The following is a 26926-nucleotide window of genomic DNA, read 5'->3' as shown; positions in this document are numbered from 1 at the left end:
AATCAATTAATATACAATTAAAAATGCCAAGTCAGAATTAATCATCATAAGATGATAGTAGGGTATTGCTTATCATTTAATTTAAATGTGAAAAATTACCCTTAGTCACCACTGCTATAAGGTAAATACTGATCCCTCTCTATTAAGTCCAACTTCCCTAAGGCCAGATCTTGCCTCCCTAAGTGAGACCCATTGTGAAGATTCCCCTTTCATCAATACTTACTTGAGTGAACAAACATAAATAGGTCAGATGTTTGAAGACTAAGTAGTATTTGCACTGAGGCAGTGCATGTGAATGCTGTCACCTTGATCTAACAGAGGTAACAAGGAGGAACTCCATCCACAGCCACCGACTCAATGATAGCATATTCATGGACAGACCACTGGTTCCACTGCAAAAACTTCCCCTGGGGTCTGCATAGTGAGGAGGGAGCAGCCGGGAGAGGGAAGAACACCAACACTGTTGTGAGGGACTCACATGCCCAGGTCACCTGCCATCCACCTGGTCACTATTTAATACTAATATGCTGAATACAGTTATACCGGAAGATTTATGCAGACTACCGTGTTCATGAGAGAAATGAAGTGTTAAAAGTAAAACTTTACTGTTTTACTGGTTTACTTTCCCCAACCTTCTAAAATAATTATCAAAACACAGTATATACTAAGATAATCAAACGTGCCTGACTCACACATATACTTCGGGAATCTAAGAAAATACCTAGATCAACAACCACCATTGACAAAGCACCTTTCCAACTTACCAGCAGGGCTGAGTTAGAAGCCCTATTTCTCACTCCAAATTCACAAAGGGAACATTAAGCGGGTAAGGCTACTGCTGCTGCCAGTCACAGAATTCTATCAAATGAGTTCTTGGCCACATGGCACAGCCACAGGAGGATGAGGCTGGGAATCAGGCAGAGCTGGTCGTCCTAGAGCAGCAGCAGTTTTCTGGGGGAGGATGGAGGTATGTGCAAGAAAGCGTACAAGACCTCTGGAGACAGAAGTCTTTTCTGACCTATGAGACCACAGTTGGCCACCATGCCCCCAGCCTATGCCGGGATCTAAGAAGCACTTTCCAGTAGAGGCCTTAGAGGCCCCTCATTCAGATCTCAATGTTTGGTGTACAAAATGTCAACATCTGTTCCATGGGGCTGGTGTGTGAATTTCAACAGACACCAGGCCTTAAGTACAGAGGTGCCTAACATATCAGGGTCCTCAGTAAATGATGGGTAATTTCAAAGATCAGGATACTGCCCCTCAGAGACACCAGAGCCTGAAGCTATTCTTTCAACAGTAGTAACAAGCTTTTCCTGGCTATCAGCACTTGCTTAGAGACAGACAGCACACGTTCAGACCAAATTTGTTCTGGCTGAAGGTAGAGGATAGGAGGCTGTGGGGGTGAGACCTTCAAAAATAAAGCACGTTCCTAGGAAACATGGGAAGACAGTTTAGGAGAACTTGAAGCTGTATTCAAGACATCTGGTGTCCTATGAAAAGGAGAATCTATTCACACACACTCCATGGAGAGGCCAAAGTGTGAGGATATCAGGCTCAGAGAGGAAGGAATGTAATCCCACCATACACACTGGCTGCCAGGGGAACTGCAGCTACCTAATTGCAACAGATTAATGCTGCTTCTTGGTTTTAACATTCAAAATCAAGTTACAGGTAAATTATGGAAGCTCTTCCTGAGATTAAAGTACAGAATGTAAAGATTACTATGAGTATATAAAACTAAAGATACAGCTGCCCAAAATGGAGAGGATGGCACACAAGAAATAGTGTCTCTAGGACACAGAACAAGATGCTGAATATGTCATCTGAGGGGCAAATGAAAGGAGTAAAAGCATGAGGCCCTGTTGGGAGGATGGAAGTCGAGGATGGTCAGAGCTATCTAATCAGTGATCACAACAAGATATCGAGACACCACCCTTAAAACAAAAAAAAGTTATAAACAGTGATGCAAGAATATTTATACATATGGAAATCTCCACAAAAGCAACAAAGATGATCTACAGAAGAAAAAAAAAAAAAGGTAGTTGCTTTGAGAAGCAGACTAAGTGAAGGAGGTAGGGTAACACAGGTTGTTTTTCATTATAAGCTGTTCTGTAATATTTTCTATTTTTAGCCATTTTCATATATTACTTTGACTAAATTTTTTTAAGATAGAAGTCCCTCTATAAAACCATTGTTTAGGTCATAGCAGTAGGATTCTACTCAGCTTTTTACCAGGCCTCACGGTGGTGCATTCAGACCACTGCAGCTAACCTTATAGTGTGTTCAATCTTAGTAAAGTCCTGTTTAAACTCTACAAGTACACTAGTCATTTAATGGTTCTGGAAAGCTGTCCAGTTCTGATTTGCTGTAAACAAAAGAGAATGGCTTTGATGATCATTCTAGGTCTTCAGAAAATGGGGCTTCATGACCAAAAAAAGATTTTTAAAGATTCACACTCCATAGCAGAATAGTTAAATGCAGGCGCAAGTATTCCAGAGCCTTTGAGTCCATGAAATCCAATCAATTCTTTAAAAAGGCTCAAATCTTGAGTTCTTTAGAAGGGCATCTTAGCATTAAAAGAAATTAACTGATAAGCATAATTAACCAAAAAGCTTAAAGACACAACACATTCTATTATGCCCGTAGATTAGTAAATTCAGTTCTGAAAAACAATCTGGAAATTGTTGTTGTTGTGAAACATTTACTAAGCACAGACAGCAGAGAAAAGACCCCAGCACAGGTCCTGGAACCTTGATCAAGGAGATGATGGTAATTAGGGCTCCCAGCCACCCAGGGAGCCAGCAGTGAGTTACACGTGGCCGTGCTTAGTCAACCAGCAGTATAATCCAAAGAATCCAGCTAATGGAGCATGGCAGGAAGACAAAAGTGTATAATGGATTACATTTTTAATGAAGAAAAGCATAGGAACAACTTATCTTTTACTGACGTCATTACCTTAAATGACTGATGCAGAAAGACAAATAACTATGTAGATCCTCGGTTTGAATTTTACGGATTCAATAGCCTCCCTAAACAGCAGTGGGAACTAAAAATTCCCAGAGAGCCAAAAACAATGTTTTTCATTTAAAATTGTTTTTTAATATTTTCTTTACAAGCCTGCAGGGAAAATGGAGATAAGTTCGGAATATTGCATTTATTCTCCAATCTGGAATATACCATGAGTCATTAAGTAAAATTCTAAACAAATCATTTATCATATGCCCCCATTCTCATCTACTCATATTCTCTCTCTCCCTCTCTCTCTCTCTCTCTCTCTCTCTCACACACACACACAGAGTCATAGACAGGCCCACAATACTTTAAAGCATCATGTTTATTCCCCTGAAGTATGACTGCCTCAAATTCTTAATTGTTCACCCCTACAAGATCTCGCTCAGCATGGTCTGGCCTTTTGAAAGGCTCAGAACATGACTGATTGATTACATTGTTCATTCATTAAATTTTATTCAGACTTGGGCTGGCTCACATCCCTTAAAGCAATTCTCCTTCCTCTGGTTTATGTCAAAATAAAAGCTTCTGCTAGCATTTATTCATGGCTTTAGACACTTTTGGAAATGTTAAGACTTCAGGTATATATTTTTTAAGACAAATATTTCTGTCGTTGTTTGATATAGCTTCTTCCTAAAAAAGAGCAGTGAAATAAATAACCTGGGGTGGGGGAGGGTGAAGCAACCCAGCTGAAGCATATATATCAGGTAGTAAACCCAGAGTTGGTTGACAGAGGGAAAACAACCAGGTAAGTGTGAAATTTGTATTTCCCAGAAAATAGGCAAACTAAAACAAACAAAAACCAGAAGTCACCTAGGGAGGAAGTCTACAGCCCTGAACTACCATGTTCTAATCAATGAAGACCACGGTATAACTTCACAGAACTTCCAAAAGCAGCCGGAATTATTTTGAAATAGGTGGTATTGTTGTTCTTTCCTCATATCATTTCACTGTCCTAATAATTCAGCCCATTATTTCCTCTGTCCTCCACCTACCCTACCCTTTATAATACATCCCCACACCCCAAGAAGAAGGAAATGGTAAGTCTAGTTTCCGTTCTATACAGACCCATAGCATAGGAATCCACCTGGCATACTCCTTTTAGGTCTGAAAACTTGGGAAAGGTGTGTATCTGGAAAGGTGTTTCCTGTTCATTCTGCCCAGGTCCTTCAACCAGGTCGGACCACCTAGTGCCTTCTGTAGGTCCTCAAAGTGCTACATCCACGCCAGGGTACCCAGAGGATTTCAGGGCAGAACAGCTCCTTTACTTTTCCATATATCCTGTAGACATCTGATCCCACTGCCTTCAGCTAAGAATTCCTGGCTGTGCCTCAACGCCTACACTCCAGTCTTGCATTCCTTTGTACTTGGTATTTGCAGTGGTCTCCTGGAGTTAAACATTCAGCTGGGCACGCCCCTAGCTCTCAACATCCCCATACCACAGACAGTCACTAATCTGTGAAATACCACCTCACCAGAGGCTGCCTACAAAGGTATGAAGGGAAGATTCTGTATACTTTCATTGGACAACTTAAACACTGTGAAGTTTTCATTTTCACATTGACTACAAGGTGGCTCACAGCTACATTTAACATTCACATGAATGAGTCACTTTTATTTGAGCTTCCCAACAGACCAATCCCTTGTCTTCAGTTTGACCTCCAACCTCTCTTAGTTCATGTATGCTGTCACGGCATTTTCTGGAAAGAGCCAATATATAACTGGAGTATATTTCTTTCCTGCCTTAGAGGAATGATATAGTTTCAGAGGCTAAAGAGCCCTTAACAGTCATATACCCCAAAATTTCCCAAGTGCCAGTCCTCAGGCCAGTGCTTACTTATTGATGGCTAAGAGTCACTGGTCAGCAGAGAAATGATAGTTAGGAAATGAAAAGCATTTTCATAATGCTAAATTTATACAATCTAAAGACCAATTTATGATTTTAGTAGTAAAATATTCCTTCTCAAAATGATATGAGGATGGTAGTTATATTTTGAAAATAAATCTTTTAATTATGGCAAATTCTAAATGCAAAATAGAATGGCATAAAATATTTAGTGAGCCCTCACGTACTCATCCAGCTTTAATAATTACCAATTATGTTTATATAGAGCCCCAAAATAGAGCAAAAATTGGTCCTGAAATTTTTTTTTTCCTATTCACAAAATCTAAAAGTGTGGGAACAAGTAGGCTGAGCCAGCCTCTACATTTAAATAAGACCATGGAGACAAGCAGAGATTAACTAACCCATCCCTAGTTGTGCAGCTGGTTAAGAACAGAACTGATATATCTGGTGTGCCATGATACAGGTTTTAAGAGTAGGAGCATAAACCAATCCTTTTTTATCTGTCAGACTTCAGTCGAGGCATGCCCAAGATCTATAGAAGATGGCATTTTCCCCTGCTCCGGTTATCTCATACGCACTTGAGATCACGCAGCCGCAACCAGGACAACCAAAGGGGAAACTAATAATCTACAACTAAAGTTCACTTTATCTCCTGCTAGAGCAACTGTGTGGCATCCCTGGAGAGCTCCGGGAACCACAAAGCAGTTTCAGTGCAAAGACTATTAAATGTTTCTACATTAATCCCTTATCCGGCACTTAAAAATATGTTTATGAAAAAAAAAAAAAAAATGAGAATGAATGAGAATTCATGCAATAAAGTGAAAAAACAGCTACTCATCCCCTCTTCTAGACCACAGCCACCACCCCACCAAACTATCAGGTGGAATCAAACTGAAATGGAAGTAATAAGACCAGGCAGGTACACTCCTGCTTCATAGAACCATGGTAGAAACCAAACGAGACAGTGTGATTTTTTTTTTTACACTTTTTATAAAATTTTACCAATGCGGGGAGGAAGGGGGTGGCCAATTGATAAGAATGAATTTTTTTTTTTAAAAGACTCACCTAAATTCTCAGTTTATTGAGTTGATTTCCCTGAAGATATCCTGAAACATCTGAGAAGCCTTCAGCAATACCTATGACAATAATAAAAACTATCAGAATCAAGTAATGTTATAGACGTCAGGTTTTGGAAGGAAAAAAAACTCAATCTATACATTTGGTCATTTCCCCCACACTAAGCATGAAAGGAAATAACTCAGGAAACAATGAATTTCCGCTGCAATGCATGGGCTGGGAATTTTTTTTGCCGACAGGGAATTGAGGTCCCAAGACACTGATTTCGAAGACCAAAATTATGTTACTGTTGGCACAGAGGCAAAACACATTTTCTCCCCTCTGGTAGGAATGCTTAATGGCTTTGAATTTAAACAAAGACCAAATATATATATCCTCTTCCCCGCCTCCACCAATGTTTAAAACAAAAATCTCAGGAATTGCATATTCGTTTACGTGAGTACTTGTCTTGTTCGTTTCCTCCTTGGTTTCTTTAACATGTCTGCGAGGAGTCCCTCTTGCTTCAACTGCTCCCACTTCATCTCTGAGGCACTGAATACTAATCACTTAACACTTTATTCCACGGATACCAAATGTGAAGCAGAGAAGCATCATCATCAATTGTAGAAATCAACAAAATTAGTCAGCCAGAGCTAATAAACAGAAGCCTGAGTGAGAACATTCATATCAATCAGTGAAACAGAATAAATACCCAGATATAGAACTAAGTATCTATATGAAATAGACCAAGCACATGTAATCAGATCTTGGTAGGTACGTGAGACTAGTTAATAAATGGTGTTGGTTTGCTATTTAGAAGGAAGGAAAAATCCAGATCTCTTTCTACTACTGGGGATAAAAAACTCGAAAAAGATTCAAATGAATACTAGAAGAATATACAGATTAACAGTTTTATAATATAGGGATAGAAACAGCCTTTTTAAATATGACATAACATCAAAATCTGAAGCTGTAAAGAATTAAGGCATTTGGCTGGCTGCATTTTTTAAGTGTCAAATACATAAATGGCAAAAACAAATTTAAAAAAGAACATACATCAATATTTTGGTCAAAGATAAAATAAGAAACTACATGAACTATACATAAAACTTATAAAAGGTTACTATCCTTTAGGATGCAAAAATGTTTTAAAAACAAATAAGGAAATTAGTCCTCCCCTCAAAATGGACAAAGTAAATTAATAAAATTTCCATAACAGAACAGCAATAAACACATGGATACTCAACTATACTACAAATAAAAAAATGCAACTTTAGAAAATTCAGATTATTTTTCACCTGTCAAAGTGACATCTTTACAAAAGACTGATAATCACTAATATTATAGATATATCTTATGATGTAGCAATTATGTCAGCATGTAAAATGGCATACTCTGATTTGGCCATCCTAATTCTGAGAAATTATTCAAAGTAGGTAATTGTGTGGGCAGAAAGATGTATATACATAGCATTACTTTTATTTATGAGGGAAAAAATAAATGCTCTAAAGGTACACAAATAGGACATGTGTTAAATAAACTACACAGACTCTGAAAATAATGGAAGTCTATTTACTGATATGAAAAAATACCCATGATATCCTTCTGAGTGAATAAAACAGGTTAAAACAAACCATGCACAGCTGTAGACATGTTCCTGGAGGTCCCAAAAAATGTCTAGGACACTTACCAAAATAGTTATCAGAAATTTAGAGAATTTTTGACTATCAGAAGTTTAGACAATTTTTACTTTGCTTATACTGTTAGAATTTCACGTAATAAGTATGATTTCCCAAAGAAGACAATGAGCTCTTATTAAATCTTACACTTAAGTGTAAAGTGATATACTTACTCCACAGATTTCTACTTTCCGTCTCTGCCAGCTTGCTTCTCTTAGTGGGGTCTGTATCACACATATGCTTGTAGTGAACACTGCTAAGAGTTCCCTCCCGCATCTCTATGTTCTGTTCATTCCCCAGGGCCACTTCATCCTTGCCTTCGGGGTCCTAAGACACATTGGTATCCTTATTATAATTATTTTTAATTAAGCTGGCTCAAGTGACTTTGTTATTTGGGACCAAAGAGGTCACACTAATACGGTGCTGCTTATGTTCCATCTTCTCAATCATTCCATCCCATTTGAAAACCGAACAATATATCTTATAATTATATTAACGAAGGTTTACAATGTGATATAATGTTTACTACCTTCAGCTGAAGAAATTAAAGGACAAAGCTCAAAGCCAGCATAACAAAGGCAAAAAACTATTTCAAGAGACAAGTAGATTCATTCCTGACTAATAAAATAACTGATGAAAAACTATTTGAATAAGAATTTAAAAAAAAAGGAACGTACTTGTCCAGATGGGCCATTTCTATGGTTAAAATATTCTCTATTATGAATACACTTAACTACTCCACAGATTTATTTTTATTGGGTTATATTTATATACAAAAGCTTTTTTTTCTATTTGGACTATAAAATACAAAATTGTATTCCCTTAATGAGCCCATTATATTCATCTTCAGCAAATAAATTTATTCCTCTCATTGCCCTATTTTTAAAGGTTCAGAAGTTCCATGTAAAACATCAGTCCTCATAATACCATAATTATAAACCTGGCAAAAAAAAAAAAAACATAATCCCTTGTAGACGTACAAATCCCTTTATAGGTATGTTGGATGTAAAGTACAAATCTAGTTAATCCCCCTTCATCTCCTGGAGGCTTCCTCTCTCCCAAAAAATTTTCCTCTGGTAGACAATGGACAAGAACCACTACTCAAAAAAAAAAAGAAAAAAAGAAGGAAAGAAAACAAAAACAAAAAGAAAAAGAAAAAGAAAAAAAGAACCACTATCCAATTTCAGAGAGAAGCAATCATAAGACTTAACTAAGTATCTGTCTCCGTGGCATAACTCATACAAATCCACAGGCCACCCACTGCCAACCACTGGCCTCTGCTCTGACCCCTCTTCTTCAGTGCAAGGGAATCATTCTAAATGGATATGTAGGGACAGAGAAAAGTTCATATATGAGGCTGAGATGGATTAGGATTTATGAGACAAAACATTACTTCTAGGGGAGGTAATGGCACAGTGGTTAAAAGTAAAATGATTGATCCTGGTTCTACCATTTACTTAGTCATTTGGCCTCAGGGAGCCCTAACCTGTCTGTACCTGTTTTCTCCTCTGTACTAACGCCTAGCAAAAGGACTGCTGAGCAATCAGCAATGCTCAATAGTCAAACATGGTCTTGCTTGAGGCTCCAGCTCAGTGGGAGCCGTGATAGGAACAACCTCTTGTTTTTTGCCTGATCGTAACAAGGTTCCTAGAGAGCACTGGGACAGAGCATGTCTCTATGTAGGACAGTTACCTGTTTAAAATGCTTATTTTAAAAATGGATAAGACTCTTCCAATTAAATAGAAACTTCTTCTAAAGATACCTAGAGTTTGTTATTTAAAGAAACTATGACTTAAAATCACCTTCTTTAGGAATAGACATACAAGCCCAGGAAGCTCAGTGTCTCAAATAAGATGAACCCATGACACACCATAATTTAAATGCCAAAGGTTAAATACAAAGAGAATCTTAAAAGCAACAAGAGAAAAGAAGTTAGTTACCTACAAGGAAGCTCCCATAAGACTGTCAGCTGATTGATTACTCAACAGAAAAATTCTGCAGGCCAGAAGGGATTGGCACAAAATATTCAAAGTGATGAAAAGCAAGGCTCTACAACCAAGATTACTCTATCCAGCAAAGCTATCATTTAGAATCGAAGGACCAATAAAGAGCTTCCCATACAAGAAAAAGCTAAAGGACTTCATCAACACTAAACCAGTATATGTGAATAAAATGACAATAACTATATATCTACTAACGACTACTTTAAATGTAAATGGATTAAATGTTCCAATCAAAGACAGGGTGGCTGAATGGGTAAGAAAATCAGATTCCCTAGAAAAGAAAGCCTCTTCAATAAATAGTGCTGGGAAAACTGGAAAGCCACCTGCAAAAGAATGAAACTAGATTGCTGTTTATCGCTACACACCAAAATTAACTCAAAATGGATTAAGGACCTGAATATAAGCTCTGAAACAATAAGTTGCATAGAAGAAAACATAGGAACTATAAACTCATGGACTTTGGACTTAAAGAGGATTTTATAAATTTGACCTCAAAGGCAAGGGAAGTAAAACCAAAATAAATTAATGGGACTACATCAAACTACAGAGCTTCTGCACAGCAAAAGAAACCGTCGATGAGGTCATAAGAAAACCAACCAAATGAGAAAATGTATTTGCAAACAGCACTTCTGATAAGAGTCTAATATGCAAAACATACAACTCATATTACTCAATAATAAAAAAGCAAATGATCCAATTAAAAGATGTGCGAGAGGACCTGAACAGACTCTTCTCCCAAGAAGACATACAAATGGCCAAGAAATATATGAAAAGATGTTCAACATCAGTAGATATTAAGGAAATGCAAATCAAAACCACAATGAGATACTATCTCACATCTGTTAGAATAGCTGTTATCAACAGGACAAGTAATAACAAGTGTTGGAGAGAATGTTCAGGGAAAAAAACCCTCATACACTGCTGGTGGGACTACAAATTGGTACCGCCACTATGGAAAACAGTATTGAGGCTCCTCAAGAAACTAAGAATTGATCTACCATATGATCCAGCAATCCCTCTACTGGGTAATTACCCCCAAAGACTTGAAAACATATCCAAAAAGATATTTGCACAAAAAATATTTGCAATTTATGGTGGCCAGGATGTTGAAACAACCGAAGTGTCCTACAACAGATGATTGGATAAAGAAGCTGTGGTGCATATATACAGTGGGATATTTCGGCCATAAGAAGAGATGAAATACTGCCATTTGGGACAATGTGGATGGACCTTGAGATAATCACACTAGGTGAAATAAGTCAGATAGAAAAAGTGGAAAACCACATGATATCGTTTACATGTGGGATACAAACCTAAAAGCAACAAACAAACAGGACAAATAGAGACTCATGGACAATAGACTAGTGGTTACTAGGGAGTAAGGGAGGAGTGGGGAGGTAGATGGAGTTAAAGGGGTCAAATACGTGGTGACAAAAAGAAATCTTACTATGGGCCGTAAACACACAATGCGATATATATATATGCCATACTGTTGAATTGTACACTTGTAACTTATGAATTTCGTTAACAATGTCATAATAATAATAATAAAAAGTTTTCCTAAAAGATTTCTTTGGCTAAAATGATATTTCTTGTGCGACATTAAAAAATAAGGGGAGATATATATATATATATATATATATATAAATAAATGTGTGTGTGTGTGTGTGTGTGTGTGTGTGTGTGTAAAGGCAGACCCCTGCATGTGCTGCTTACAAGAGACTCACTTCAGATTGAAAGACACACACAGACTGAAAGTAAAGGGATGGAAAAAGATATTTTATGAAAATTGAAAGAAAAACAAAAAGCTTGGGAAACAATACTTATACCAGACAAAATCAACTCTAAAGCAAAGGCTATAACAAGAGACAAAGAAGAATCCAGTAATCCAACATCTGGGTATTTATCTGTATAAACCCAAAACACTACTTCGAAGGAACATGTGAATCCACATGTTCATTGCAGAATTATTTACAATAGCCAAGATATGGAGGCAACCTGGGTGTCCATCAACAGATGAATGGATAAAGAAGAGGTGGTACCTATATACAATGGGGTATTTCTCAACCATAAAAAAGAATGAAGTCTTGCCATCTGAAACAACATGGATGGACCTAGAGAGTACTATGCTGTGTGGAGTAAGACAGAGAAAGACAAATGCCATATGATTTCACTTACATGTGGAATCTGAAGAACAAAATAGAAACACACTCAGATACAGAGAACATTTTAATGGTTGCCAGATGAGACAGGGAATGGTGGGTGGGTGAAAAAGAAAGGATTAAAAAGTACAAATTGGCAGTTACAAAATAGTTATGGGAATGTAAAGTATAGCATAAGGAGTATAGCCAGTAATACTGTAATAACTATGTATGGTGTCAGAAGGCTACTAGATTTATTGGTGTGATCACTTCTCTACTCACTAATTTGTATACCTGAAACTAATATTGTGTCAATTGTAATTGGAAAAAATTATTTAAAAATCAAATATAAAGTAACCTTCAGATCATCAAGGGATACATCAGTTGGCAGCTTCTGGGTTATACCTTTTCTTGAGCATTTCCTGAGACATAGGTAGATGTGACCAAAAAGCACCAAAAACTACTGGCTAAAATGCCTGTCACCAACAGCGGGACATTGGGGCAGGACTTAACTACTTTTGCCATTTCCTACTTGTTCAGAGAAGCTTAAACATACTTCTCAGAGTCCTAGGTTATTCACCATCAGAACAAGATAGTTAATATTTAGCTATTTCAGATGTGAAAATGAAATGAGAGAGTACAGGTAGAGTTCTTAACACAGTGCCTGGAACCCAGTAAGTGTCTAGTAAATAGAACATCTACTATGGTCCATCATCTTGCCAGCATTAAAGAAACAAAAACACATATTAAGTAATCTGATTAAGACCATACAAAGAAGTTTTTTACTGCTAGGTTTTTATGAACTGTTTTTCTACATTTCATTTGGCATAATCCCCACAGGAATGTGGGGCCAAGTTGCAGGGGATCTCAAGTGGTAAGGTGGTCTCAAGCTATAAAGGATGGGACATGATGCTTCTGGTTGAAACCACACTATCTGGTACAGATCTCAAGCAACCAAGAACACATCTGTCCTAAGATTTCTTCAAAAGGCAGGGAATAGTGAGACACCACACTTGAGCTTTGCCCTAATACCACCTGCACAAGCATAAAGATCAGAAGATGGGCCCATGTGGACACCATCTCAAGGTTTTTGCTGCCCAAAGTTAACAAAAGTGCTTTTATAATAAAAGACCAAGCAAAGCAGAAAAAAAAAATCCACTCGGCTTAGCTGAAGATAAGCTAAGTATACCACTCTTAGCTTGAAATTACCACTAATGTTTGACATATTTATTAGTAATTGCTCAAAATTATAAAATCCAAGAAGGAAAAAAATAAACCAGATAGTTCCGTAGTAGCCCTAAAATAGAAAAAAAGAAATTTTGAAAGTAAGATTCTCCCAATCCCCTCCTGCTTCTACCACTTGCCAAGGATTTGTCTTATTTGTTTTCTCTGAAACCTTGAGGACTTTTCCATTGAAAGCACAGCCCAGCAATTAGAGTCTAGCTATTGTAGGTCAGAGGATATTTAACTCCAAGGGGAAGTGTCCAATTCTCTTTTGCTGGCTTCCCCTTCTTGACTTTACAACTAGAGGCTAGATAGTAGGACTAGGGACAAGGGACTCTCAACGAAGCATAGGCTTGAGGCATCAATGCCCAAGGCATTCAGAGATGAGAAATAATACTCTACCTTGCCCTTTGCAGAAACTGAGAAGAGCTCTAGAAATCCCTTTCATTCCTCTAAAGGCAGCACTCCAGCAAATGAGAGGTGTTCCATGCAAAAAATATTCTCAGTAGAAATGCGAGAAATGCTGGTTTAAACAAAACTAAGGAGTTTCTCTAACACAGGACATTTCAGAGAATTTAATATGCTAATGTTGATGATATATAAATGGCACCAGGCTTATTTGTACACAGATTCCTTCACTTTTTTGTGGCTTACATCTTGGGACAAGCATCCCACACAACACTGGAAAAAAATGTTGTAACTAGTTCTTTTATGTAAATGATTATTGAAGACTCACTGCCCCAGTACAGTCACAATTACATGCCTAAGCATGATGCCCCTAAAAGATCAGTTAATGGTGCAAACAATACTAAGGGAAAGCTGTGTGAAACACAGCTTACAAGGAGGGCAAGAGAAGTGCTATAACAGTACCACTTACTTCACTCAGTCTTAACATGCTCTTCACAATGGGAAAAACCAAGACGCCATGAATTCCTCCTTGTTCTAGAACTGTTTCCCTTCTCTCGAAATTTTAAACACGCTTGTAATAAAACTCCATAGTAATGGAGGTAACTAGAACGTAAGCTTCATGAGAACAGAGACTCTACTTGGTACAGGACTACACCCCGGGCCCTTAAACAGTGCGGGTGCAAGGAAACTCCATAAATGTTTGATATGTGAAGAGTGTAATGAATAAGCTTACATTAAGTGTATCATTAACTCATTATTTTATGAACTGGCTAAAATACACATTCTATAGTTTTATATTTTAATTTGACTTTAGAATGCTCACTCTAAAACATTTTTTTCTCAAGAAGTCTTATTTTTTCTTATTTCACTCCCACCATAATCTCCCATCCTTTGCAACAATCCTCGTTACACAGGCATGTGCACAAACACACAGACACATACACTTTCTTATGACTTCTTGGTTAGAAAGAACTTGCTGTCTCTAGACCAGGTACTATATTTAATACATTATTACAGCCAATTACTTTCAATAAAAGCCAAATTAACTAGCATTCCAAAGACTAGAAATTTCAATTAATCAAAGCTTTGTAGAGATTCTCCTTTGGGAGAAGAAAAAAGAAACACATTCATCTTCTAGAAGGCAATCATACACAAATAAGTTTTTATCACCAATTTGCTGGAATAAAGCAACTGGGCATGGAATAGATATCAATATCCTATACCATTAATTTCAATATTCTGAACACAATGTTTAAAATAACCCTGAGATGTTGCAATATCTTCAAATAAATAAAAAATATCTTTGCTAACCTCAATTCACTATGACAAAAAAACTGATGATACAGTTTCAAAAAGCTAACAATTGTGTGTAAGGGAAAAGTGGTGGAAAGAACAAGAAAATATTGCTCTATTCAGAAATTTCAATTAAATAGACCCTGCCCTCCCCCATGCCTCCTACAAAGTAATTGATGACCAGAGTGCCCCTATTTGTAGTCCCCAACTTTTGGTTGGGCTCTATCCCCATCTGTTGCAGCAGTCCTGCCCAGGCCCACCTGTGTGCCAGCTCCCTCCACCACTGGAGTTAACATGCTGAGACAGTTATTTAGGTTGCATCCTTAGCTCCCGGGCCACAGGGATCTCCGGGGCCTGCTTCCATACCTCGACCTCACCTGCCCTAGAAGCCTGTGCTCCAGCACCACTGGACCAGCACTCCTCCTCGAACCCTACTCCAAGCTGCTTCCCCTATGGCGGCCTTTGACCTTCAGCCTTCCAAGCCTAAAATGAACTACAGCCCTATTTATCTGGCTGCCCATCAAATTCTATCTGCTCTGGGGAGGCTTCATTGACATCTTTATTTCTTCATTTACCATATTATCTTGAAATAATCTATTTAAGTTATCCCTCACTGGACTATGAGCTCTAGAGGGCACAAACTGTGGCTTCCCCCATAACTCTAGCCTCAGCTCAGCTCACAGTTCCTAAAATACACTAAGTGTTCAAAAAGTGAAGAATCAACAAATATATTTTGCATCCTTAATAACTCCAAGGCACTGGGGATGAGAGTAGGAGGCTTTAAGAGGCTGGGGTACAGGAGCAAAGTCAGAATGGGATTGGGTGTGTATGGGTGTGTGTACATGCAGACATGCACTGAAGAGAAAGGGCTACCTCAGTCTATGATCTTCCTATCTGACACTTGAAGGTCAAGGTCCCAGCTGAAGCTCCCCTTTTCTCTCCTGGTCTCAGGGACTGACCCAGTCCTCTCTTCCACCATAAACCATGTGTCTTTGAATGGACATCACTCCTGTTTGGTCTGTTGTCAAACAGGGAAACACACAAATTCATATTTATGCCTTCTTTCCCATCCCAAAAACGAATAAAGGCTTTATGATGTATAATGATTAAAGAATGGGACCAAAAGACTCCCCTTATAAACTATGCCCCCATTCCTAACCCCTAAAGTCCATCTGTCTGGTATTCTCACTCACTCAATCCAATCTGGACCCTGTAGGAGAGCACAAAGTCACACAGAGTACTGACAGTAGAACATGATGCACACAAATAGGCAAATCTTTTTCGTCACCTATCTGAACATTTCTTTCAGGATAGAAAGGTGAGAGGCTGCAATAAAGAGAACAAGAATGTACATCCATATGGTGGAATATTATTCTGCTATAAAAATAAGTGAGCTATAAAGCCATGAAAAGAAATGAAGAATGTTAAATGTATGTTACTAAGTGAAAGAAACCAATCTGACAAGGCTACATACTGTATGATTCCAATTATACGATATTCCAGAAAAGGCAAAAACTATGGACATAGTTAAAGATCAGTGGTTGCCAGAGGTCAAGGAGGAGGGATAAATAGGACCAGCACAGAGGATTTTTAGGGCAATGAAACTACTCTGTATGTTACTATAACGGTGGCTACATTTATCCAACCCCACAGAACATATACCACACCGAAAATGAACTCTAACGTAGACTGCGGACTTTGGGTGATAATGATGTGTCAGTGTAGGGACGTCAGTTATACCACTCAGCTGTAGGATGCTGACGGTGAGGGAAGCTGTGCGTGTATTTGGAGAACGGGTATATGAAAACTATCCAGAGTTTCTGCTCAATTTTGTTGTGAGTCTAAACCTGCTCTAAAAAAGTAAAGTCTATGAAAATATAAATTAATTAAAAGAAAAACACACACACACACGAGCAAGAAGAGAAGGGTGAGATGCGGCACTGCAGATACCTTCCTGGCACTCAAGACAGAGAAACCCCCATGGGAGCTCCACTCCACTGCAGGACAGAGCCTGAGGAGAGTCTCAGAGGGCGACAGTTGAGTTTGGTCCCAGGAAGCAGAGATGGAAGTTCTGGAGTCCTCCTGGCCAATGGCATCACTTGCCAATATCGGAGTAGTCAGGTCGAACAGGGAATGTCCCACACAAAGCTCCAACCTGCTAGAACTGACCCTGAGAAGTTGTTGTATCATTTTTATTCTTGCTGCCCCCTCGACCTTGAATTTGAGGGCTACATTTCCGTACTAGCACCTGGAGAACTGCTTCTACAGTAAAACAATGCAGCTGAAGGGCATGAGGAGTGAACGTGACTGCCTCAAGTGGTAAACCATCTGGTTTTCCTGGCCTATGGAAAACGCATCAACTGTAATGGAATATCCTAGGGCTGTAGCCAGAAGTAGTGGGCATCCTATTTATGAGACACGCTAATCTCCTGTGAATATGCATAATGGCTCATTCCTCTAGCCTTCAAAGCCTGGTTGCCCAGGTGCTGTGAGCCAACACATGACCACATAAAAGAGAGGGGAAGAAAGAATCAAGGAGCACTGTGAAATTTTATCAGCCTCTGGGCAACCTAAAATAGATATCACAAATAAGAACATGGGGTCATTTGGGAAGATGGTTTGACTAATTAAGAACAAATTAGCTGCTCAGGTATACATAATGTGGAAATCAGGGACTTTTTTTTTTTATAACAATCTGTCATCATTTGACTCTGATTAGTGGCTATTGCAGCCCTCAAAGTTCATATTTCAAAGGTAATTTTGCTGCCCTAATCTCTCTTATTACATGCAACCTGGTCTTCATAAATTGCCACCTGATATGCTTTCCAAAAGGCTAAATCCCTCTTCTCTCTTCTCATCCAGCCAATGGTTTTGGCATATTTCATTCAAAATCAAAACACCTCCTAAATGCAGTTCTTGTCATTGAAACTTCCTCCTCCTCGTAGAAAGTTTCAAAAATCAATTCTCCTTAGCCACGTATCTCCCTTTTCCTGTCCCCGATCTGCATTCAAAGTTCCCTCTTTTCCAAGCAGCCTTCCCTCCCTTGTGGTTCCCCCTACTCTTGCTGTTCTCTGAATGTTCATGGGTCTTGTAGATTCCTCTGCAGAATTTGTTGATTCATCATAGTATGTTGCATTCCTTCTAATACCAGATCTGCAGGGTTCTAGGACAATGACAGATAAAGTATACTCAAGTGCCAAGCACAGAGCCTGGTACTGGGTCATCTGAGGCCAATAGCATCCTGGTGACCTTAACATTCCTGCTAGTGAACATGAGTAACGGAGGTCCTCGGAGCCTCACTTCACCCCATAAAAGGCCGAGAGGACAATCTCCCTAAAAGGCTGATACAAGGACCACATAAGCATAAGGCCCGGGGTAAAACATGTCTGCAGTAAATACTGACTTTTTTCTCTTTCCCGTATGTAATCTTTTGGCTCCCTAACTAGAACAAAATCTCTGTGAGAGCAAGATCAGGACTCACATCTTTCCTGTATTACTTCAAGGCACTTTTCACAGTAGGGAATACCAAGAGACAGTTTTAAAATCATGTTTTCAAGTTAATGGCCAAGTTATCGCCAGGTGATGGAGTTTCAGAACTTTTCTTTACAACTTCATGTACCAAATAAATCCTAAAAATATTCTATTAAAAAGTTCAAATATGTATTAGATTATAATGAACCCCACATACTCACTCGGCATCAGCAGTTATCAACTGTTGGCCAGTCTGATTTCATCCAGACCTCCCTCTTACTTCCTTTCCAGCCCTCACTAGAGATTATTTTGAAGCAAATACCAGGTATTACATTATTGCAATATAAATACTTCATAAAGCTACTATTTTCAGTCAGAAAAAGAATATAGCCATTTTCACTTAGAAAAATAAACTTCTATGCTTATCAAATTAAGTTACGGCCATCTCCCTCTGTTTCCCGTTGCATACAGTAGGACACAGATGACCCGAGACTGACTCAGCTGGCCTAAGTCATGATTCCTGGGGACACAGGAGCCAGCTGGGTAGCTGTGGGCAGGATGCTGCCCTGCCCCAGACACCTGCTTCTGAAGAGAAAACCAGGACCTGAGGGCACTGATGCTGTCAGCTGCTCCGCTCGGGCACAACTATGACTTTCTAATTCCCCGTTACTTTCTCTGTCATTCTCAGCACATGCATCACTACCCAGGTTAACGTAGCCTTTACGTGCTCTTTGTCAAAAAAAAGAATAAATATAAATTGAAAGAGCAAAGTCTTCTCCAGGAACAAGTTTCCTCCTCTATATAACCCTTATTTTAAAAAGTAAAAAAATCGTTCCACCTCTGCAGGTGGCCACAGGCCTTTGGGGAGGGGATGACTCCCCAGAGGGTCTACTGCTGGCCCCGCTAAGGTAACCGTGAAATCATTCAAAATTATTTTGGACCACATTATAATTCAAACATAAAATTATTCAGGTAATTGTGCAAATTATCTACCTCACTGTGGACTTGGATTCTCTACATCTATACTACTCAATATTGCAACTAGTAGCCATGTATAACTAGTGAGAATTTGAAATGTCTCTAGTCCAAATTGAGATGTTCAAGTGAGATGTCCACAGGTTTCAAAGACTTAGTACAAAAATTAATAATTTTTAAATTCTGAAATGTTAACATTTTGGAGGGGCTGGGAGAAGTATATTAAAACTAATGTCATCTTTTTAAACTGTGGCTACTAGAGAATTTAAAATTATATCTGTCCTATTATATTTCCAGCACAGTGCTTCTCTAGATTCTAATTCCTTTTCCCAGCAGCATAAATGTGCTTTGTGTCAACCTACCATCACTAGCGTTATTTGAGTACAACCCTGAAGCCAAAATTAATTCACTTGGATTTTTTTTTTGAATTATTTTGTGTACTTCACCTAACAGTTCCTGCCAATTCCATTAAGATTTAAATATTTAAGTGTTCCAGTAAGACAATCACAACTACCTTGAGCAAAAAACATCACGTAATCACCAAATAAACCCCTTCAGACCGAGAATCAAAACATTTAACTGCTGTGCTCTTTAAAAAGCAATTCACTATCCATACTTTTTTAATCTCGCAATCAGAATATGATAAAATTTCTTCTGGCTGTTACAATGTTATGTATTAGAATTTCACTCTATGCAGCTGAGAAAATAGTCAAACCCACATTTCTGCTGCAAGGGATGGCAGGGCATTCTCCACAAACCAGGAGGAGAGCCATTCGCCTGTCTCTATTCCTTTCCAACGGATAAAATAATGAACATCTGATAAACTGCGGATTAAATACTTCTTTTTGTGGAAAGTCAAACATTACATCTGACCTCAAAGGTCAGTGGACTTTAAGGTGCTTCCCAGCTGTGTTTCCCTACTGGTCAACATGGATCAGAATAAGGTGGAATAATTTGGTTTAAAAAAAAAAAAAAAGGACTCCACCGAAATTAATGAACTAAGTAAAACCTCCATTAACAAGGCCAGTGCTACCCGAAGGGTGCCCTGCCCACACCAGTTTGTGACTGATCTGTAATAATATGAGTACAAAAATATGAGTGCACATTTGGAAACTTTAATGGCAATGTGAAATTATGTATAATGATTAAATTAAAAAGTTCTTGTATCTTCTCTTTTTTTCGAATAATTCATTTTTATTGAATTTCACGGAAGTATGTTAGCCCAACAGATTAGAAATCAAAGAACTAGTTCTTCCTTTCAGAAACACTACTCTAGACCGACTCGCCAGAGCCTCAATTTTCTGGTAATCTCATTCCATATTTGTAGGAGTTGGGGGCAGAAGGTAACAAAAGATGAAAGGGAACTGCATCTTCACATTTTTAGAAAGAAAAAAGGAACCACTTAGGAGAGGTGAGTAAAACAGAACTATTTCCATGACATAACTAGGATTAGAATCTATAACACTGTAATATCTTTACATCTATGACGACAATACCACATTTCTTCAATTATAAACCACCATCGATTATAAACCACATTGTGATATAATATAGTATTGATGGGTCCTGATTTCAGAAATATTCAAACATATACAAACTAAAGTTCATATGTCGAATAATTACATCTCGACAAAGCAAAAATGTCAAGTGTTCATTATATTCACACAGAAAAATAACTGTGTTTTTTAAAAGCCTTCTACCAAGTCGAGGTTAAAAGCTAAAGACTTCTAGATGAGTAAGGAACCCATTAGTAAGCACTAACCATGAACAGAGTGTTCCGGGTGCAGAAAAATGAAGAGGCAGCCCCTGATGAATCCATAAAACAGGAAAACAGTACCCAAAATATCAGAGAGTAGAGAGTTGAGCAGGCTAAGGGTCAAATGACTCACATGGCAGCCACATTTCAGTTAGTTAGTTACAAAACTTTTCTTAACCTTATGCCAGTTAATGGAGGGACTGCTAAGAGAGCTATGTCCTTCCTGGTGCCCTGACCCTTGACCAAAGGTTGAGGGCCGGGGTGAAGAGCCAGGCAGCTGCATCACCACCTGGTTCCCAGCAGTAACCAGCAGGTTCTGAGGCTGGACAGCTACCTCCCTACAAGCCCATGTCCTTGTCTACGAGAAGGGCTAATAACACATACCTCAGAACTTTTAGGAGGGTTGTTTTTGTTATAAGATTCTGGGATTTGAGCAAATTATAGACTGAAGGGAAGGAGAAACAGTGACCCAGGGAAGGAGGGGCATTCCTGGAGAAAGGTCTTAGGGAAAATTGGTGGGGGGAGGTTCTTCCGCCTAAGAGCTCTTCCCTCAGCCTGGACATTGGCAGGGAGAGGGGGAAGCTGGGTAAGTGGCACCTCTGTTTTCTGTGTGAGATGGAAGGAAAAGCGAGTGCTGAGAAGGGGATAGAATGAGGGGACTTGGAGTGAGGTGAGTCTGCATGCTTCCCAGAGGAACCTGACCATGTGTGTGCCAGGGTCCCCTAAAAGGATGTCTCATGAGAAGAGGGCCAAGCCAAGGTAGTGGGTCACAATGTGTATGGGCGCCAGTCCCTAAATGGCATCCACGAAGGGGGCCATGCTTTCATTCTCAAGGGCATTGGGGATCTCAGGTCCCTCAGAGGATGTTGGGTAGAGAAGGAAGTAAAAGCAGGGCAGCCCAACAAAGTGGGAGGACAAGAAAGTTTCGATAGGGAGGTTTTAGTGAGGTTGAAGAGCAGGTGAGGAGGGTGCAAATGGAGGGCTGCATTGAGCATGAATAGAAAATGTCAAGAGGGGCACAATTACTGGGGAAACTACACCTCATTCAAGGAGTGGTTACGAAAGCTGGAAGGCAAGGCCTTAACAGGGAGCCAAAGGTCAATTGTGAGGCTGGACTGTTAATGGGTTCACCAGTAGGAGCGCTGCAGCTGCCAGCTATGAAGAGTGCCTAGGGAGCGGGAAGGCCCCGATTCCGTGTACCTGCTCCTCAGTGAAGTCAGGCATTGGCCAGGAGAGACAGCACACGGGTAGGGAGGAGCCTGTCCCAGGACAGGGAGGACGTGGCAGGAGGAGGTGATGGACACACAGGGAGGGCAGCTACGGGGTGGCTTCAGAGACTTAGGTGCCCACAGATCCCTCCTCCAGAACCCAGGGCCCCTGGGAGTTGGGGAGAAGGAACAGCTCCACAGGGAGGCTGGCCAGGCCAATAGAGACTAAGAAAAAGGCAGCGGCCATGAAAGATGCTTGGCATGAAAATGTTGGGAGGCAGTATTCTGGGATGAGTTTTGTCACTGATAGAATGCTTAGCCATAAGTTACTACATTTTCATGTACTTCCAGACCTCTGGCTGGTACCACAGACACTGGCACAGGAAAGATTGGAAAAGAGTAGATTAAAATGGCATTAAGTGGAAGGGAGGATAAAAGGCTGACAGCAGCCCACCTAAGGCAGGTATGTGGGATGAAAGTGGCAGGTAATTCATGGCACCTGCCAGCTGAGTATTTTCCCTCGAGAAAATGACTGTGTCCTTTATCAAGCAAAAGAACTTGGAAGGAAAAACATAACTTACAACATTAGAGGAAAAGTAGGTACCTATTATGCCCCTACACATAGCAACATGTTAAACACAAAAAGAATGAAAGATGGTCTCCGGTATCTGTCTTGCCCTTGAGCATTGGGAATAAACAAAGAGGAGTTTACAGTAGACTTAGAGACTTAAGAGCCACATCAACCACATGCAATGGATATTAAGGCATTTTTAGATGTAATAATGATTCATTTATTTTTAGGGATGATAATTATGTTTTAAAAAGAGCCCCAGAATTTTTGAGTTGCATACTAAAAAATATACAGATGAAATGTGATATTGATGATTTATTTCAAAATAAGTGGAGAAGGGGTTCTTGATGAAATCAAAGGCGTCATTTATTATCATTGAATCATTGAATTCTTTCTATTTCTGCATATATTTGCATTTTTCAATTAAAGACCAAAAACAAAAAGGGAGGCCACACATGAAGGTAATGTACAAAGTTTTTAACCTAACTGTGTTAGTATGATGACATTACTGCAATGAACTCGAAACTCTGAAACTGTGTAAATGATGAAAATGCTTAAGGCTTTAAAAAGCAGATTGACAGCTCCGTAAGGATAGTCTTTTAGGTTTTCTAACAAAGCAATTCTAGCTGGCTGTAGATACATAAAGTCATGCTTGAGAAGGTCCAAGAACTACATCTGCCCAAACAGCACGTCACCTTGACATTGAAGGTCGACACCTTCCGTCTGATTACATGAAGTTTGACTGATTCACAGGCAAAATAAGCAATAGCCTCCTGTCATGTTTTGCTGCCCAGCCGAGGGACAAAACAATAGAAAGGTGCCAGGTGTCGGGCTCATCTCCAGAGGACCCTCAGTGTGACTGGCACCCCCATTTTAAAACCATCAGAGGAATGGCAACAAGCCAGGGGAAAAAAATAGCTAATATCTGCTCTGAAAGTTAACAGCCCATGTTGATTTGGTAATCACCGACCTCTCTCATTTCCGAGAGACCCACACAGCGAACATGTTGAGCACAGCTGAGTCAGATGGTAAATTTCAAGGAGTAGGAGCCAAGAAAGCCAAGGTTAAGAGACCCATCTACCACTCCTACCTGCACACACACACCACCACCACCGCAGCCCCCAATCACCAAACTCAGACCACTTGAGGGAGGATTGGCTTAAGCCAGTGATCCTCAGCCAGGGGTGATTTTATCCCCAGAGGACATTTGGCCTTGTTTGGAGATATTTTTGGTTGTCACAACTAGGGAGAGCTGCTACTAGCAACAATGGTTTAAGGCCAAGGACACCACCTGACATCCTCCAACATACAGGGTAACCTCCACAACAAATAATTATCTAGCCTAAATGTCAATAGCAATAAGCAAGTCAAATTAAGTGCTAAAGGGATATTCGGATTTGTTCACAGGGGGACAGGGAAAGAGAGAGGGAGGAAGAGAGAGAGGGAGAATTGACGCTATCTTTTAAAAGTCCTTCATTTGTATATTTCTTTCTACCAATATTTTCAAACCAGATGTGGTATTCGATGCCATACTCTACAGCGTAGCTATTTTGCCCACTAACATAAGAGGGACCAGACACTTGAGAAACTATAACTGCCAAGACTAATATTTGCTTTATTCTAACGGCCATGTTTACCCAAGATTATTCTGCTCCTGGTGGGCTGGAAACCAATTGGCTGTTGACACACTTGGAATAGAGCCAAGGAATAGTCTGGCACCCTTTCCCATGGGTGGTAAAGAGGGAATGTGGTCCAAGACCAATCTCTGAAAACCACGTAAGCTATTTGATGGAAGCACTCTGAAAACAAGTTTATATCAACAAGGCAATCCTGTTAACAGTTTCAACAGCACTGAAGTCTTAAAAGAGAAAGGCAGTGTTGTGAGAAAAAGCACATGGAGGGGAAAGTAAGAAGGAAGAGAGAACAATTATCATAAAAAAAATTCAACAGTGCTTTGTTTGACCCGAAGAAGGGACAACAAACTCACAAGTAATTATTGCTCCATCAACTGTAGTTTTAAAGCCAGGAGAAACTACCTTTAGCTTGATTATTAACCCTGAATTATAACACTCAATGACCTCTACCGATAACCAATAATAGCTTCTCATTTGAATTCTATTGTTAAATTCATGTATGTGGAGTGTTTACATAATAATTCTGGTAACTGAAATTCAGCTGCACCTATTCTGCAATCACAAAATTTCTCTCAAGTGCCACAGAATTTCTTTTTCACAGCCATTCCCCTGTACCACAAAAATTCGACTATAGCTATAATTACTACCACCAAGTTCACCTGCTTTCATTAAGACACAAAGATTTCTGACTACAGACTCTGCCAACCTCACATGTGAACTGCAAATGCTATCCCTTCAGGAAAGTCTGGGCACCAAGTGTGTCTAAAATGGCACACTACTGTCCTGGTTATCCAGACACCAAATGCCTGGCTAATGGCCTGCCTATGGTGGGACCGTTCTCAGTCTCCCATCTTCTAGAAAGGAACTGAGGTGTTAGACCCAGAAGGTCAGGCCCCGAGTGTCAATGACATTGGGCTATGAAGGGCAGTGTCAGAGCAGACAGTCTCCCATGAAGATACAAACCTAATCTCTGGCCTGTAGAGGTTGAACAGTGGCCTCTCAAAAGATATGCCCATGTCTTAATCCCTGGAACCTGTGAATGTGACCTGATTTGGCAAAAATTATTATTACATTTTACTTCTGGATATTAAGGATATTGAGATGAGATCATCCTGGATTATATGGTGTGCCCTACCCAAACCCGATGAGAAATATTCTTATAAGAGCCATAAGAGACCACAGGAAGACAGAGGTATCTGTTTGTAGTGAAGTAGCCAAAGGCAAGGAATGCTTGGAGACACCAGAAGTTGACAGATGTCAGAAAAAAGACCCCCCTAGAGCCTTCAGAGGGAGCATGGCTCTTCCAATACCATGATATTGGGTGACATTTCTGTTATAAATGAAGGGTAACAAAATATGCCATTTTGGTATAATGATTTTGATCACTAGGCAAGTGAAAAAACAGCGAATGCAGGGAGAGGCTTTCTCTGAACTCCCCTTATCAACCCAAAGATAAATCCTCCAAAAGAAACTCAATTGTATAAATCACCTTCCTGGGAGTTTTATCAACCAGGAAAGACTGACTGACTCATCTTTGGAGAGACTAGAGACCACCACCATACCCAGACAGACTTTTTCATAAACTATCAAATCTCCCATCTCCTCTATAAGAGGGTCCTAAAACTCACTCTTCCGTAAGAGGCCTACAACCCTCCTCCCTTTTCCCTACTAGGATGGTATTTAAGCCCTAATTACAAAGCTACTTTAGAGTAGCTTCTTTCTGGGCTATCTCCCATGTATACATGAGGTATACATGTTGATAAACTTCTTTTTCTCTTGTTGATCTTTTATTACAGGAGGTCTCGCTAAGAACTCAGAAGGGTAGAGGGGAAAATTGGTTTTCCTCCCCCTATACAAGCCACCCAGTTTGTGGTACTTTGTTAAGACCACCCTAGGAAACTGCTACATGGTCTAACACTGGGCCTGTCCACCCTCAGTGTCCCAGAACAGATAGGGTGGGGTTCTCCTGAGCATCTTTCAGGTGCTCCTTGCCACGGTCCCTGAAGAGCTCGAGAGAGTGAGGCTGGGAGACAGCTCTCCAGCCGTGAACGAATAGGCCTTGGATGTTTTCCAAAGGACTGGCTCTGGGACATGGTCAAGAGAGAAAGTCTTTTTTTTTTTTTTTTTTTTTTTTTTAAGTCTCAACTTCAAAAACTTTATTTTTGTTTCATCCATCAAGGGCCAGGATACCTTCATCAGCTCTGCCACAGGGCATAGTACTACCCCAAAAAACAACCCTTCCCAAATGGTCTTTGAGAAAAACCCCAACATAAGCAGCTGTCATCATCAACCAACCTTGCCAAAATTTACTCGGCACTTTCCAAGGGCCACATTGCTTTTAACATTGAGGCAACTAATTCTGAGTTCTGATTCCATCATTCTCTGCTTTTTTAAAAAATTGCCACCTTTTACATATACATGCCTAAAAATATCCTGTAGTGTTACATCTAAAAAGAGATTGCCAGGAAACGGAAGCAGAGAGAGCTTAAGTCACTTGCCTCAGATCACTCAGCCAGTCAGCAGACAAGCCAGAACGATGATGGAGAGCTGAGTCCAGAACCTGTCTTCAGCCTCGTGCCCACACTCTACTCTGGGCTGGCAGGTCTGTCCCCTCCTCTCCAGCATGCTCTCTGCCAGGCAGCCATGCCTCAG

The 26926-nt window shown here is 39.8% G+C and overlaps 1 protein-coding gene across 1 annotated transcript in view; it reads right to left on the bottom strand.

The window, feature by feature from the left end:
• The window catches only part of TLN2 (talin 2), a 380704-nt gene that overhangs the window by 214722 nt on the left and 139056 nt on the right, over nt 1-26926 (bottom strand). The window contains exon 3 of the mRNA XM_036239383.1: nt 5921-5991. The gene's annotated coding sequence lies outside the window, so the exon portion shown is untranslated. The remainder of the gene's footprint in view (nt 1-5920; nt 5992-26926) is intronic.

Source organism: Rousettus aegyptiacus, unplaced genomic scaffold, assembly GCF_014176215.1.
Source record: "Rousettus aegyptiacus isolate mRouAeg1 unplaced genomic scaffold, mRouAeg1.p scaffold_m13_p_3, whole genome shotgun sequence".
Taxonomy (NCBI): Eukaryota; Metazoa; Chordata; class Mammalia; order Chiroptera; family Pteropodidae; genus Rousettus; species Rousettus aegyptiacus.
This window is presented reverse-complemented; position numbering and strand designations above follow the sequence as displayed.